This window comes from Rattus rattus, chromosome 1 (assembly GCF_011064425.1).
Source record: "Rattus rattus isolate New Zealand chromosome 1, Rrattus_CSIRO_v1, whole genome shotgun sequence".
NCBI lineage: Eukaryota > Metazoa > Chordata > Mammalia > Rodentia > Muridae > Rattus > Rattus rattus.
This window is the reverse complement of record NC_046154.1, coordinates 79,353,348-79,366,447: the sequence shown is the minus strand read 5'-3', so window position 1 is coordinate 79,366,447 and position 13,100 is coordinate 79,353,348. Positions and strand designations below refer to the sequence as shown.

At 40.1% G+C, this 13,100-nt stretch overlaps 1 protein-coding gene and 1 pseudogene across 2 annotated transcripts in view; both read left to right on the top strand.

The window, feature by feature from the left end:
• LOC116901115 overlaps nucleotides 1-6,535 on the top strand; it is a 32,806-nt pseudogene extending 26,271 nt beyond the window's left edge. The window contains exons 3-4 of the transcript XR_004387958.1: nucleotides 2,659-4,648; nucleotides 5,079-6,535. The product of XR_004387958.1 is annotated as a protein disulfide-isomerase A5-like (transcript). The remainder of the gene's footprint in view (nucleotides 1-2,658; nucleotides 4,649-5,078) is intronic.
• Frmd3 (FERM domain containing 3) overlaps nucleotides 1-13,100 on the top strand; it is a 195,163-nt gene that overhangs the window by 70,603 nt on the left and 111,460 nt on the right. The gene's annotated exons all lie outside the window — the stretch shown is intronic.

Below are 13,100 nucleotides of genomic sequence, written 5' to 3'. Positions count from 1 at the left end.
AATCTCCTACTGTTATTCTGTGAGGTGCAATGTGTGCTTTGAGCTTCGGTAAGGTTTCTTTTATGAATGTAGGTGCCCTTGTGTTTGGAGCATAGATATTTAGGATTGAGATTTCATCTTGGTGGATTTTTCCTTTGATGAATATGAAGTGTCCTTCCTTATCTTTTATGATGACTTGATTGAAAGTTGATTTTATTCGATATAGAATGGCTACTTCAGCTTGCTTCTTCAGACCATTTGATTGGAAAGTCGTTTTCCAGCCTTTTACTCTTAGGTAGTGTCTGTCTTTGTCTCTGAGGTATGTTTCCCATAGGCAGCAAAATATTGGGTCCTCTTTATGTATCCAGTCTAGTAATCTGTGTCTTTTTATTGGGAAATCGAGTCCATTGATGTTGACAGATATTAAGGCATAGTGATTCTTGCTTCCTGTTATTTTCATATTCGGAAGTGGGATTATGTTTGGGTGCTTCTCTTCTTTTGGTTTTGTTTCAAGGAGATTACTTTCTTGCTTTATTTAGGGTGTAGCTTACCTTCTTGTGTTGGGCTTTGCCTTTTATTATCCTTTGTACGGCTGGGTTTGTAGAAAGACATTGTGTAAATTTGGTTTTATCATGGAATTTCTTGGTTTTTCCCTCGATGTTAATTGATAGTTTTGCTGGTATAGTAGCCTGGGCTGGAATTTGTGTTCTCTTAGGGTCTGTATGACATGTGTCCTTGATCTTTTGGCTTTCATAGTCTCTAGTGAGAAGTCTAGTGTAATTCTGATAGGTCTTCCTTTATATATTACCTGACCTTTATCGCTCACTGCTATTAATATTCTTTCTTTGTTTTGTGCATGTATGTTTTGACTATTATGTGACAGGAGGAATTTCTTTTCAGGTCCTATCTATTTGGAGTTCTGTAGGCTTCTTGTATGTTTATGGGCATCTCTTTCTTTAGGTTATTGAAGTATACTTCTATGATTTTGTTGAAGATATTTACTGGCTCTTAAAGTTGGGAGTCTTCACTCTCTTTTATACCTATTATCCTCATTGTGTCCTGGATTCCCTGTATGTTTGGGGCTAGGAGCTTTTTCCATTTTACATTATGTTTGACAGTTGTGTCAATGTTTTCTATGGTATCTTCTGTTCCTGAGATTCCCCCGCCACTACCACCATGGGATTTGGGTGCAGGGAGATGTATTACTGGTTTATTTCAGATCTGGACACAGATCTGGACTGCAGGGCTCTTGCAGCCGACTGCTCCTATGTTCCTGTGTCCAGAGGCACTATGTAGTTTCCTCTTGGGCCAGTGTCGAGCTTTAATGCATGGTAAACTGATAGGACACAGGAGAGTATTTCTACTTTCTTGAATCTATTATGACTTGATTTATGTCCAAATATATCATAGATTTTGAAGAAAATTGGGTGAGATTCTGAGGAGAATGCATAATCATTTGTGTTTGGGTGTAATCTTCTGTTAGGTTCATTTGGTTTTTAATGTCAGTTATCTCAGGCATTACTCTGTCTGTCTGGATGATCTTTCCATGAACGAGAGTGGGGTTTTAAAGTCTCCCACTCTTCAAGTGTAAGGATAAATATGTGGTTTAATCTCTAGTAATATTTTTAACAAAAATGGATTCCCTTTTGTTTAGGGCACCCATAGGTCTTAACAGATGACAAGCTATCATTATGGATTTTGCTTTTGATGAATGTATAGTGTCTTTCCCTATCTCTTTTTTTTTTTATTAATTTTGGTTCAACTATTTGCTCAGAATACCTTTTTCCAACCCATTCCCCTGAAGTAATGTTTATTTTGATGAAATGGTGAGTTTCTGGAATACATAAAAAAGATGGGTCCTGCTGTCATATCCACTCTGTTAATCTGTGTTTTTTTCTTGAGAATTTAGGCTACTGTATTGAAAGAGATTCTGAATTCCTATTTTGGTGCTGATGGTACTGGTGGTGCTGGTGGTCATGGAGTTTGTGTGTGTGTGTGTGTGTGTGTGTGTGTGTGTGTGTGTGTGTGTGTGTTCTCTTTCTTTTCTTTTAGCTAATAGGAGATTGCTTTTTTCCTGAGTTTTCATGGGGTTTATTAACCTCCTTGGTTTGGATTTTTTTCTGAAGAGCTAGATTTATAGATATTTTTTCACTTTATCATGGAATGTCTTTTTTCTTTATTTCAAATTTATTTATTCATTTATTTGCTTTTTAATCCAATATCACCTCTTCTGACTTCCCCCTAATCCCTCACACAAGTCCTATTCCCATTCCACCACCCCCTTCTCTTTTGAGGATATGCTCTCCTTCAGATTCCACCATCCCCACTAACACAACACCCTCACCTTCCCCACTCCCCAACCCTACACATCAATTTGCTGCAGGACTAGGCAGTGTATTTTCTAGTTCCATCCATTTATCTACATATTCATGATTTCATTTTTCTCCTCTTTTTCATTTCATTTTTCTTTACAGCTTAATACTGCCCAAATTAGTTTGAGGCCATTTAAGTTATTTTTACTATCTAGCTACTGTGAATAGAGAACCAATGAGCCTAGCCAATCAAGTGTAAACAAGATAGGATGTCAAGTCATTTTGGCATATGCCAAGGTAAGGTATAGGTGGATTATACAATAGATTTATCCTTAGCTTTTTGAGAAATTTTCACACTGTTTTTCAGAGTGGCCATACTAGTCTGCAATTCCATTAAGAGCAAATATGAATTCTTTCTCTACATCCTTACCAGCATTTGTTGTTGCTTGTTCAGAAGATGGGTAAGATAAAATTCCAGTTCTTTGTGTTTGCATTTTCCTAATTCCTAAGAATGGCCAGAATGTTTTGATATACTTCCTACCCATTTTTTATCTTCTTTCAAAGCTCTCTACTCAGATCCATAGCCTATTTTTGAATACTACTCAAAAAATAGTATTCACTCTGTTTATTCAATCCTTTATATAATCTGGATATTAACCCTATATCCAAGGTACACATGGCAAAAGTATTCTATTACTCTGTGGCTTCTACTTTACTAAATTGATTGTTTCCTTAGCTGTACAAAAGCTTTTTAGTATTATGACATCTTACTTTTCATTTGTTGACCCTATTTCTTTCTGCTAATGGAGGAAATCTTATTCTAAAGATACTTTCCTATACTTACATCTTTCCTTCTAGCAGTTTTCTTCCACTAGTTTCAGTGGTTTTGCTTTCATACTGGGGTGTTTAACATATTTAGAGTTTTTATTAAAATGACTCTGTAATATATCTTAAGATCTGGAGTGGAACTCTGTCCAGCAATGGTTTTATCCCCAGTGAACATTGCTTTAGCTATGTCAGGTCTTTTGTGAGTCCATGTTAATTTTATGGTGTCTTTCATTATTCCCGTGAAGAATGTTATGAGGATTTGCATTGGTATCCCATAGAATCTGTGAATAACTTTTTAATGAATGGTCATATTTCTCGATATTAATTCTACAATCAGTGCATATGGGAGATCTTTTCATTTTTCTAGCATCTTTCTCTAGCTCTCCTCAGTGATTTAAAAGGTTTTCTTTGGGTTGTCCGAGGTGGAACCAGCAGGCATATGCGGGAACCAGGTGCAGATGGCTGGAGGCAGCGAGTATGGCACAGGCGCGGGGGCTGCTACGGGTGAACCAGGTGGTCCTGCCGTCATGGCTGTCCTCCACAAAGGTCTCTTTACTCATTGAGAGACTCTCTAACCCTAAGGACTTGAAGAAACGTCTCAGGACCCACAATAATGTGTTCGTGCTTTACTCAGGATCTGAGGTGGCAGCTGAAAGTCATCTCAAGCTACTGTCCACTGTGGCCCAAGCAGTGAAAGGACAAGGCACCATCTGCTGGGTGGACTGTGGTGATGTAGAGAGTAGAAAATTGTGCAAGGAGATGAAAGTTGACCTCAGTTCAAAGGACAAAAAGATTGAATTATTCCATTACCAGGATGGTGCATTTTACATGCAATATGACCGAGCTCTGATGCTGAAGTCTATAGTGGCCTTTCTGAAGGACCCGAAAGGTCCCCCACTGTGGGAAGAAGTTCCTGGAGCCAAAGATGTTGTACTCATTGACAGTGTGAAGGACTTCAGACGGCTCCTGAAGAAAGAAGAGAAACCACTCTTCATGATGTTCTACACTCCCTGGTGCAGCATGCGCAAGAGGATCATGCCACATTTCCAGAAGGCTGCCACCCAAGTGTGAGGTCACATTGTACTGGCTGGGATGAACATTCAAGAACATCAAGGAGGAGTTTAATGGATGTGGCTACCCTACCATCTGCTATTTTGAGAATGGACAGTTTCTGTTCCAGTATGAGAGCTATGGGTCTACAGCTGAGAGCATCGTGGAGTGGTTGAAGAATCCACAGCCACCACAGCCCCAAGTCCCCAAGACTGCCTGGGCAGATGAGGGCGGCTCTGTTTATCACCTGACCAATGAAGACTTTGGCCCGTTTGTGAAGGAACACTCCTCTGTCCTCGTCATTTTCCATGCCCCATGGTGTGGACACTGTAAGAAAATGAAGCCGGAGTTTGAGAGTGCAGCTGAAGTCCTTCACACAGATGCTGAGAGCTCTGGTGTCCTTGCAGCTGTTGATGCCACTGTCAACAAGGCCCTGGCAGAAAGGATTCACATTTCAGCTGTAAGCGACGGGTCCGAAGGTACCTGGAAGAGAATGGGGAATGAAGGACACCAAGACAAGAGTCTGATCAAGGCGACAATTTTATTTTTCCCCAAGGCTGAATTTATACCATAACATGGGTAACAGAGGGAGGGGGGAAATAAGAAACATTTATACAGGCCAAGGACACAATATTCGTGTGGTCAGGTCGTAGGCTGATGTTGACAGGTTGTCAGAAAAGTCACAGGTTTTGTCATATCTATTAGTCAGCAGGATGTTGGTTTTTTCAGAAAGGTTACAGGTCATCACATTGGATAACTTTATCATATGATTATTATTTTGAACACCGGATTTGTATTAGTCTTCTGCAGCTGGCTGGCGACTTTCCATGAACCCAGTCATACTTAATTCTAACCATAATAATAACATCAACAATGGAGGGCTTCAAGGGCATCACTCTCAACACTCAGCCTTTCGTACCCTAAAGTATTTTAAGAATGGCGAGCAACAAGTGGTGTCTGTGCTCAGAACAAAGAAGTTTATTGAGTGGATGCAGAACCCCAAGGCTCCCTGCCTCCAGAGCCCACAGGTGTCAGGGGGAAGAACAGCAGATAAGTGTATTACATCTGGTGGGGAATAACTTCTAGGATACCCTGAAGAAGAAGAAACGTACCTTGGTTTTGTTCTATGCCCCTTGATACACACACTGTAAGAAGGTCATCCCCAACTTCACCACATCCCCATCTTCTCCGCTGAAGCTGATGCCTTCAAAGATGATCGCAAGATTGCCTGTGCTGCTGTAGACTGTGTCAGGGACAAGAACCAAGACCTGTGTCAGCAGGAGTCAGTGAAGGCCTACCCCACCTTCCACTATTACCACTACCGGAAGCTCATATGAGAGCTTCATCCAAACCCTCCAGGAGGGAGACCTCAAGAGACTAGACAAAAGGAGGGGGGAGCTGTAATGCCACCTCCTACAAAAGAGCCCTGCCTTTACACTGTGAATGAGAACTATTTTGTTCTTTGTGAATTTCTATGTGTGCTAAAGACAGAGTTTTTAAAGCCACATACTGCCTTTTGTACAATTTTGAAATAAAATTAACTGATTTATTAAAAAAGTTTTCTTTGTAGAGTTCTTTCACTTCTCTCGAGATTACTTCTCTCACTGTCAGTATTCCTTGGGTTGAGGCCTCATGGGCTTTCCCTTTTCCAAATTTGCATATCTATTTTTATTGTTATTGCTCAGCTGATGTGTAGGTGTTGTTGGGATATTATGGGTACAGTTTATGATATTATTAAGAACACAGTCTCATGGCAAACCTCCTGATCCTACTGCACTTATAATCTTTCCACCCAATGTTCCCCTTGTCCTTGGGTGCAGTTGGAGACACATCCATTAGGACTGGGCTCCACAATTTGGCATGTTGATCAACTGACTCGATTTGTTTCAAAGAGAGGTTTCATTAATAATAGATGGGTCTAAGTTGCATGTAATTTTTAAAAAAGCTTCCTAGTTCCTCTGCTCGGGGCCATGCTCTAGGCTTAGCTCTGAGATCTCACTCCCACCAGTCTCACTCGGCTCCACCAGCCTAAACTCCCTACCTAAGTCCACCAAGGGCCTGCTGGGCATCTTATTCCCCCAACCCCAGCTGCGATCACTTTCCACCCCACCCTTCACACCAGCCGGTGCCTTTCCTGAGAACAAAGGGATCTGCTGTTCGCACTCCACTGGCTGCCCACTTTCTCCTCTTGCCCACCTAGTGCCACAGATGGAAAACACTATACAATCTCAATATTGTAAAACTAAGCAGATAACGCAATGGCTGGGCAAAGAATTTCTTGCCCTAATCTTGGCAACTAGCTCTTTCCATTCTCCTTGGCCTCCACCCATGGCAGAAGCTACAAACTATAGGGGCCCTGAGACCTACAAGTCAGCAGCCTGAATTCTATAGCCTGAATTCCCCTTCCACTCTGCATTCCTTTCTCTTCCTTCTGGGAACTGGAGGTCCCACCTTTTTCCATTCTCCCAGCAATTAGCTTCTGCTTCTTTTATTGACACAATCATGAACCAGTTAGGGAACCAATGCCTCCCCTACAGATCTACACTTATCTATGGGTATAAGAACAAATAACTTCCTGTGGCCTCCAGTCTCTTGAGGGTTAGGTGCATCTTCTCCGACTGAACCCAGACACAGGAGTCCTCTGCTGTATATGTGTTGGAGGCCTCATCTCAACTGGTATATGCTGCCTGGTTCTTGATCCAGTGTCTGAGAGATCTCCGGGGTCCAGGTTAATTGCAACTGCTGGTCCTCCTACAAAGTTGCCCTCCTCCTTAGCTTCCTCCAGCTTTTCCCTAATTCAACCAGAGGGGTCAGCAGCTTCTGTTCGCTGGTTGGGTACATATCTGACTCTTTCAGCTGCTTGTTGGGTGTTCTGGAGAGTAGTCATGGTAGTCCCTTTTTGTGAATGCCCCATAACTTCAGTTATGGTGTCAGGTCTTGTGGCCTCCCCTTGAGCTGGATCCCCCTTTGGGTCTGCTACTGGACCTTCTTTTCCTCACGCTCTTCTCCATCTCAATCCCTGAATTTCTTTCAGACAAGAAGAATTATGGGTCAGAGCATTGGCTGTGGGATAGCAACCCTATCCCTCACTTCATACCGTGTCTTTCTGCTGGAGGTGGATTTAATAAATTCCCTCTCCCCACTGTTGGGACTTTCATCTAGTGTCCCTTTGAGTCCTGAGAGTCTCTCACTTCCCAGGTCTTTGGCACATTCTAGAGGGTCCTCCCAACCTCTTTCCTCTGGAGGTGGCCTATTTCCGTTCTTTCTGCTGGCCCTCAGGGCATCAGTCCCTTTACCCTACCTAATACCAGATCATGTTCTCTTCTCCCACAACCCCATCCCCTTTCCCTCCCCTGTCACTCCCTCCATCCCCCTTTGTGGTTGCTTTCTTCTTCCTCCTAAGTGGAACTGAGGCATCCTTACTTAGGCCCTTCAGCTTATTGACCTTTTTGATTTCTGTGGACTGTATTTTGGGTATTCTGTACTTTTGGGGGAAGGGGGCTAATATCCACTGATTAGTGAGAACATACTGTGCGTGTCCTTTTGGTTCTGAGTTACCTCACTCAGGATGACATTTTCTAGTTCCATCCACTTGTCTGCAAAACTCAGGATGCCCTCGTTCTTAATAGCTGAGTAGTATTCCATTGTGTAAATGAATCACATTTTCTGTATCCATTCTTCTGTTGTGGAACATCTGGGTTCTTTCCAGCTTCTGACTATCACAAATAAGGTTGCTATGAACATAGTGGAACATGTGCCTATGTGGCATGGTGGGGCATCTTTTGGGTATATTCCTAAGGGTGGCATTTCTGGATCTTTAGGTAGGTCTATTGCCAATTTTCTGAGGAACCTTCAAATTGATTTCAGTTGATGTAGCAGTGTGCAATCCCACAGCAATGGAGGAGTGTTCCTCTTTTTCCACATTCTCGGCAACATGTATTGTCACCTGAGGTTTTGATCTTAGCCATTCTGACTGGTGTAAGGTGGAATTTCAGGGTCATTTTGAATTGCATTTCTCTAATCACTAAGGAGTTTGAACATTTCTTTAGGTGCTTCTCAGTCATTTGCAATTATTCTTTTGTGAATTCTCTGTTTAATTCTAAATCCCATTTTTTTTATTGGGTTGTTTGGTTTTTTTGGTGGTAAGCTTCTTGAGTTCTTTATATATTTTGGATATTACCCCTCTATCAGATGTGGGGTTAGTGAAGATTTTTTCCCAATCTGTAGGATGCCAATTTGTCTGACTGACTATGTCCTTTGCCTTTCAGAAGCTTTCCAGTTTCATGAGGTCCCACTTATCAATTCTTGATCTTAGAGCATGAGCCATTGGAACTCTGTTTAGGAAATTTCTGCCTGTGACAATGAGTTCAAGGCTCTTCCCCACTTTCTCTTCTATTAGATTCAGTGTATCTGTTTTTATGTTGAGCTGTTGGTTTGGTTTTCATTAACAAGCATGATTTCTCTTTTCTTAGTCATTTTTATATATGGTTCACAGGCATCATATCATATCATATCATATCATATCATATCATATCATATCATAGATGGTTTGTACTGTTGGTTGCCTTCTGTCCATGGAAGGTTCCATAATGCTTATGGTATCATGAAAGCTAGTCTTGAGGGAGGAAACTTCGAGGTCAGTTTTAGTTGGAGGGGGGGTATCTGAAGTGTATGATGTCATGAGCAGTTTGGACTCTTCATCCTTGTCTGTTGGGAGAGAGCAACCAAAAGCATTAATAACACCCTCAAATATTTTAGGAATTACTTAGACAGCCATAACCAACAATTCACAAAACTGCATGTATTGCTTAGTGTTGAGATGTTTGTTAGGTGGTTTTTGGCTCTTAGAAGCTACATTGTTAGCCCAGTTAGAATTTTCATGAGGGGGTTGGGGATTTAGCTCAGTGGTAGAGCGCTTGCCTAGCAAGCGCAAGGCCCTGGGTTCGGTCCCCAGCTCCAAAAAAAAAAAAAAAAAAAAAAAAAAATTAATGAAAACACACACACACACCTTATTTTTTACTTTTTTAAGTAGATAGTCAATATTATGTTTCCTTGTGATTCTTTCAAACATTTTTACTGTTATTTTACCCTTCCTCTTCCTTCTGTGTTTATAGCCTTCCCCCATCCTTAATGAAACCATTCCTGTTTTTCCTGTTTCCCTAATCAGACCACTCATACTCTTTTATACCCTCGTTATTGTATTCCAGCTATTCACCTTCATCATGGTCTCTTTTTACATTCCTGGTTTTAGCAATTAGTCCACAATATACATTTACATCTAAAAATTTTGAGCTAGGAGGTTCCAGTGAAAGAGAACTTGAGATGTTTGGTTTTCTCAGTCTGGGTTACCTCACTCAGTATGATCTTGTTCTAGGTCTATCCTTTTATCTGCAAAGTTCATAATTTCATTTTTCTTTATACCTTAATAGTATTCTGCGGTGTTTATGTACCATATTTTCATTGTTCATTCATCAGTTAAAGGATATTTAGGTTGTTTTCATTTTCTTCCTACTGTGAAAGCTAAGAAAGTATCTGAAGTGAAGAATGTCAAATTCCTTAGAAATAAGTCAAGGAATGGTCTATCTGGGTTCTGTAACAGGTTTGTTTGTTTGTTTGTTTGTTTTAAAGATTCCCATGCTCTTGCCTAGGAAGCGCATAAGGCCCTGGGTTCGGTCCCCAGCTCCGGAAAAAAAAAAAAAAAAAAAAAAAAAGATTCCCCATGCTGATGAGATTGCTGTAAGTAATTCTACAGTGTCTCAGATTTCCCTTTTTCCCACATGCTGCCCCAACAATTGTTGGTTCTTTTGTTAGTAGCCTTGTTGCCAGAGGTAAGATTTAATTTCAAAGTTGCTTTGATTCACATTTCCCTGATTGCCCATTCTGAACTTTTAAAGTGTTATGAGTCCTCAGAGAAGCTTGCTGGTTTTTCGTTCCATTACTGTAGTTCCAAAATTGAAATGGCAGCAAAGTTTCTAATTATCACTTAGAGCCCAAGCATTTCGCTTAGAAAGAATGTTACTTCTATTCATTTGCCTCCACAAAGCTGGAGTCCATTTCTCTGATAAATTGGGAATACATGGGAGAATATGATAGTAGGGTGCAGTTATGTGGAATGAAAGAGGAGAGTTCATCCGAGTCCCATTGCCCATTGTTTTCTGTTTATAAAGGAGAGTTTGGATAATAACAGGGCTCATTCAAGATCTCACAAATTCTACTCCTTATATACTCCCTATCATGGTAAATGAATATGAAGGCCTTGATTCTCCTTGATTCTAAACATAAATCCAGCAGTTGGATGATGTTGTGGTTTATGCTTACAGCTGTTGGTCAGACTTCTCCCAGCTGTTATTGAGACTAGATACAGTATATTATCCTATTTTTCTTAAGGTTGTCAAGATCAAATTTCTAACTCTTGAGTATGCATCTTAGCAGGAATTGAAGGATATTGTACATTGGTTTCCTGTTAATGAGAGATAACTGCTGAGGGTTTTGGAAATGGAGGCAGCATCCTTCTCATACATTCTCAAGTTATTGAAGTGGAAAATTTTTGGTTTCTTTGGAAACTCGGTTATGTTATATGCCCCAGTTTTGCTGGGGCAGACAGGGAAGAGGTTGTTTTGCTGAAGCAGACATGTGAGAGGACAGGTAATGTTTTGAAAGAATATAAATATGACCCACAGACAGTGGGAGGAGACTCTGGCCTTGGTTTGCCTTGCTATGTCTCACTAGCTTTCACTGACAAGACACTGGCATTGGTTGGCCTTGTCTGGTGTTGTAACTTCAATGAGAGTACTTGTTGTGACTTCAATGAGAGTAACTTGCTAAAGAACTTCATGATATATTCTAATGACTTTTTGCTGCTTCTGTGGTGCCTCACACACAGTATTTGGAGCTGCTAATTCATATTATTTTGCTAGAGGACTGGACTGCTGACAGTGAAGATTGAAATCACCTCAAAGAACTATTTCTAAACAGATCTATAATCCCTGTTTCATATTAACCTTTCTTTTCTATTACTGTTTGTGGGTGATAGGCTAGAGGGAAGGTAAAAGCATTAAAGAATCCTTATTAAAGTAGGTTTTAAAAAGTCTAAGGCTAAAGATTATACTAGGTCATACAAATTGTTAGAGTATACATTTACCCATCATACTATACAGATATTCCTGGGAAAATTATTGTAGCCTTAGGACACTAAGAAATGTTTCTGTGGAAAGCTTTCTTTCTGTTGTTTGACATATATGCTTATAGCCTAAGAAAACAAACCCTCACTCTAAACAGTAGGATATGGAAGTTCAATAAGCTAAGAGTTTTAAGTTTGTCTATAACAATTTATTCAAGTGAGAATTTGAGATGACAAATGCTGGATGCCAAAGTCTCATTCAGAGCCCTGACCAAGTAGAGGTGGCTGGAGAACTCAGGGCTTAGTTTTTTGGGAAACAACTCTTCAGCAGTCTTGTTTCTGCTAAATGAGTTAGTTCACAGAGTAAGTGCAGTCATATCATACAGGTAAATGGCTGTACTTTGTATTTAATAAGAGCCTAAGAGAAAACCAACTAGAAGAAAATAATTTTAACATGACTTAAGATGTCCAAACCAATCAACCACTATGTAAGTCAAACAGAGGCAAAGCATCATTTCCACTTTCAAAGAAGAAATAATGCAGTAGCTTTTCCAACAGAAGTTAAAGTATACCAATAGTAATGATGATGATGATTTTTAATTAGAATAAAGCAAGCAGTGAAGCCTCTCTTCTCTGGGATTGGTTTATTCCCATATATACCTCTTTGCTGAATGAGTAAGTGATTTTCTGCCATGTGCTCAAGTGTTACCATGCACATATACAAATATCTCTTCATTCATGTCATTTCTTTATGGTACCCAGCATGAATGAATTCATTATGCCGCTGTTTGTGTCAAATGCACAGAGGACAAGAACAATCACTCTATATTTTCCCTTAAAAATATAGGCCAGAGAATGTCGTTTTTCAGGATAAAAAGAATCAGTTCTACAGAAAAGATTGGGATCACTCAATACTTACCTAGGCTCTCCTACAAAGTCAATGTCTCAACTGTAGGCATTAAAGGTTTGTAACATTGAGTCCTTTGGAGCATTTTTTGAAGGGCCTGGCAAATTGATGACACTTCTTATTTTTCTTTCTTTGAAGAGTTCCAGATAAAAGCAATACAAAACTTATTCATGTACAATAATTGTCCTACAAAATTCAGAGCTATGAGCTCTAAGCCTGAACTTGGTTTATAGAAGATTATAGGAGGGATTTTTTGCTAAGTCAAAATTATATGAAAATGATAATGAATTTATGTGTGTTTTTCTGAGATGATACATTCCATTTTGTGACTTATTGAAGTAACTATAGAAAATTGTTTTCATTTTAAAGATTAAGTAACTAGGCTAAATGATGTTTATATATCAAAAAAAAGTAGTATTTGCACTGTTCTCTACTAGTGAACCATAGTGACTGCACTTGTCTAGGACTCAGGTAGAGACCTATGCCTTCTTTCCATTCATCTACTCTGATCCCTCCACAGTATTTTCAGACCAGCCACTCACACCTGACTCAGCCCCTCATTTCATGCTACTCCCATCCACTTCAGATTAACTGACATCTAGTTCTTTCTCTCATGTCTTTTGTGGAGCTGGGCTGAAACTTCTATTCATCAGAATCTGAGGGTCATCCCTTCCACTGCATGCAAACCTAAACTTACTGTAGTAAATGCACTGACATGGGACTGCCTGGAGTCTAACTCCTAAAATACAGTGTCCATCATTTTTCTGAATGTCAGATTGAGGCAACAGCAATCAAAGAAGCAAACACCTATCCAATAAGAGCAAGACAAGAGTCTTATACCAAAAAGCACTACAAATGCCATAACTCTGGATGCTGGCCCCAGCAAGAAAACACAAATACTAAC